We start from the raw sequence: 3884 nt of genomic DNA, 5'->3' as shown, positions 1-3884 counted from the left end.
TATATATATGTATATATCCTTCCCTCTTTCTTCATCATTCCACTATTTTCCTCTCTCCCCTCTCCCTCACTCTCTCTTCCTCTCCCTCTATCTCCCTCACTCTCTCTCCTATTCTCCCCACACAACTTTCAGTCTTTTCCTATGTCTCTCTGTATCTCCCTCTTTCACTCTATTTGTCACGCCCCCCTTCCCCTCCTGCACTCTCTGACAAGCTGTTTGTCTTCCTCTATATTTCTCTCACCACCCCCACTCTCTCTCTCTCTCTCTCTCTCTCTCCCTCGTTTTACTTTTCATTCTCTCTTAGATTCTCAATGTCTCTTCCTCGAGAGAAACAAAGAGGGAGGGTTGAGATGAAAGCTTAAGAAAAGCAGCTCTTATTAGAGATTGTCTGAACAATCAACCATCAAAGAGAAACGGCTAATTGAATTGTGTGACTTCTATTGATTGGCAATATCAAGCGGAACTGACGTCAAGATGCGCGCATCCGCATCCCGGGATTGCAGCAGATCAGAACTATCAACAGCAATCTCTACAACAACCACCACCACCCTCCCGTAACCTCAACGCATTTCAACCCACCTCAACCTACCTCAACCCACAAAGTATCAACCAAAAGGTATAACCTTCCTCACGGTAAGCACATACCCTTACTGGCAAGAGTAATAAAAAAAATATATTATACTAGATAGGCTCTTCCGAGTAGGAAGATTTTTTATCGAACATCTCCGTCTTTCTGCAGGGACATTGTATCCCTCTCAACCCAAGTTGGCTCTGGTGGGCAGGTCAAAGCCTGCCTCGGTCTCTCTCCTGAATGATAAACATTATGTCGTTACTGTCGAAAGAAACCTAGATTTACATATATTTTTTAAAGATAATAGTCGATGCCTCTTAAATAATCAAAGCTAACAGAGTTAATCCTGGTCCCATACCTTCTTATACAAATCTAAATGACACCAAAAATCCATGGATAAATAAAAAATCAAAAGTGATAGAAACAAATGTGCCTCAGTTTGCACTTCTTCCTTTTTTAAAACATAAATTATACAACATATATGTTTTATAATACTTGCTCTAACAGAAACAGAAAAAACATCGAACGTCCAGCTTGTGAAATAGAGTGTAATCACTATTGAATAATAATATAAGCCTATTAAAAAGCGACAGTCGGGCAACAAAGCTGGTAGGAAGTTGAAAAATATGAGACTAGAACTTTAATCCCTGATCATCATCATCATCATCATCATCAGCATCATAATCATCATCATCATCATCATCATCATCATCATCACCATCATCATCATCATCATCATCATCATTGTTTGGTAAGCAGAGTACGAGGAAGAGTCTTGTTTGAATGTCAGACAAAATAACATAACAATACAAAATGTTTACAATTTGTTTAATAATTCAACGTTTCGCCTCGTGGGCTTCCTCGGGAGCAACTGAGAGAAAATCTAAATGAGCGCTGTATACTAGCCTGGAAATGCGCCTAACGAGGAGGGTCTTAAGATTTCTTGTGGTTACAGGCTAGACGGAAGTGACTAAGTGGGTGCCAGGCCAAGGGGTTATAAAAAAAATTGATGCTAGTCTAGCAAGAATATCGAGTTTATCTCAACGAGAGGCTGACAGGAAGTTAATTGTGAGAACGACATGTTCATCTCTTTACTGTAACTGAAATAATTATTAAGTCGTAAAGAGAAATTTCTCAGTAATATTTGTTTAGCACCCATTTTATTTATTTTTTTATTTTTTTCACCTAAACGCAGATCAACAAAAAGCAAATAGGGAAAAAGGACGAAAAACAAGTCCCTATTATTTCTCCATCCACACATCCACTGCCAACAATAACTATGAATAAATGCTTCGTCAGGAAATGCAGAGTTCACTTGACGCCGAAAGAGGGAACCTCTATTCATCCTAAAGCGTCATGCAAAATCGATATTCGATGCACATTAAAAGAGAGTGCAGACTAACCAAAGTAACCAAAATCGAACGATACAACCTGTTTTACCTTGACGTCATTCGATATCGCAGCCGAACCCTAAAACACATTCTATAGACAGCTGTGTCGATAAAATCTTATGTTACGGATTTTCATTCGATTTCGGAGAATCATTCTGCGTACTCACCTTTAATGATCTGTATAGACTAGGAGTTGTTTCTGAGCAGCAGTCAGTCATAGAAAGTTTCCTGGTCTTGGCAAGGTAACAGATACCGTGGTAACAGATGACAACTCGGATTTGGGATTCCTCGGCGTTTTGATAGTTAAAATTTCTTGAGAGACTTCAGGTTACACTAAACCAAGGTATGGAATAGATAGATAGATAGATAGATAGATAGATAGATAGATAGATAGATAGATAGATAGATAGAAAGATAGATAGTTAGATAGATAGATAGATAGATATATAGATAGATAGATAGATAGATAGATAGATAGATAGATAAGTGGTTAGATAGATAGATAGATAGATAGATAGATAGATAGATAGATAGAAAGATAGATAAGTGGTTAGATAGATAGATAGATAGATATATAGATAGATAGATAGATAGATAGATAGATAGATAGATAAGTGGTTAGATAGATAGATAGATAGATAGATAGATAGATAGATAGATAGATAGATAGATAGCATCCATAAATACAGGCAGGTAGGCAGACAGACAGACAGACGGACAGACAGACAGACAGACAGAGACGATCTTTACTTACTTATTAACCTCCATGCATCGCCACGTTCCAATAATCCCCGTTGATCATCTGGAGAATCTTCACTTACTGAGTTCCTCTCTACTCAGCTGCATTTCCATTTTACTGTCCATCTGCCTTGCGCCTTACTGGTACTAAATGTCCATGATTGTGTAGATTTGTGTACTGGCGTTTGTGATGTAACGTGTAGGCACTTTGCTGTCATACGCAGGGGACTCGGGGTCGATTTCCTGGTGGCTAAAACTTTTTTTCTTTTTTTTTTTTTTGAGTATTGCATCTTTTGCTCGGATGTTGTATTCCTTTCAGCCCAGTTTGGCCTTTGCAGGCAACTTTGCATGCCCGCCTCCTAAATGGACTAAGGCGTGCTGTTTGGGGAATAAAAACACCAACACTAAAAAGTAGATTTGTATTTTGCTTTTCATACAACACACATAGATTATTGTTGATCTCGTTTCGAACTTTAAAAGAGTCAAAAACTAACAAACAAACAAACGAAAACATGCATGGCCTGTTCAGGAAGTAAGAGAAATGCCCGGCCACGCCATTCAATCTCCCGCTGCTCTGCAACTCCCCCCCCCTCTCCCCTTTACGCCTACCTCACCCCCTCCTCCCTCCTTCCTTGCCTCTGATTCTCTTTCTTTTCCCCAGAACGTGATAACCTTTAAGTGGTCGATGGTCTTTTCTTAAGCTCACACTCAGACTCAGACATACTCTTTCACCCCGGCTCGCTTTTTATCCACAGTGTTACGACATTCTATAATATTTATACATAGCCTCGATCCCATACCACCTCTTCACTACCCCCACCCCCTCCCCCTTTTTTTTCTTTTCCCTTTATTAAAATAAAGTAATTTTAAAACGCTCATCTCTTCATTTAAAATTGTTAGGGATTTTTTTTTCTCTCTTGTTGTTTAATCGAATTTGTAACTTTTCATACATTGCTTGTAGTCCTCTTTCCATTACTTGATGATTTTAACAAGTTTCACGTATAGATACATAAAAAAACAGGCCTCCTACCCCACCCCCCCCCAAATCACCACAAAACCTAACAAAATTATTGTTTAAGAAAAGGAAAAGGAAGGAGAAGATGAATTTGCTTAATGTACTCCAAAATTGGGGGGAGAGAGAGAGAGAGAGAGAGAGAGAGAGAGAGAGAGAGAGAGAGAGAGAG

This window comes from Aplysia californica, unplaced genomic scaffold (genome assembly GCF_000002075.1).
Source record: "Aplysia californica isolate F4 #8 unplaced genomic scaffold, AplCal3.0 scaffold00115, whole genome shotgun sequence".
NCBI classification, from domain to species: domain Eukaryota; kingdom Metazoa; phylum Mollusca; class Gastropoda; order Aplysiida; family Aplysiidae; genus Aplysia; species Aplysia californica.
Note: the sequence above shows the minus strand (reverse complement) of the source record.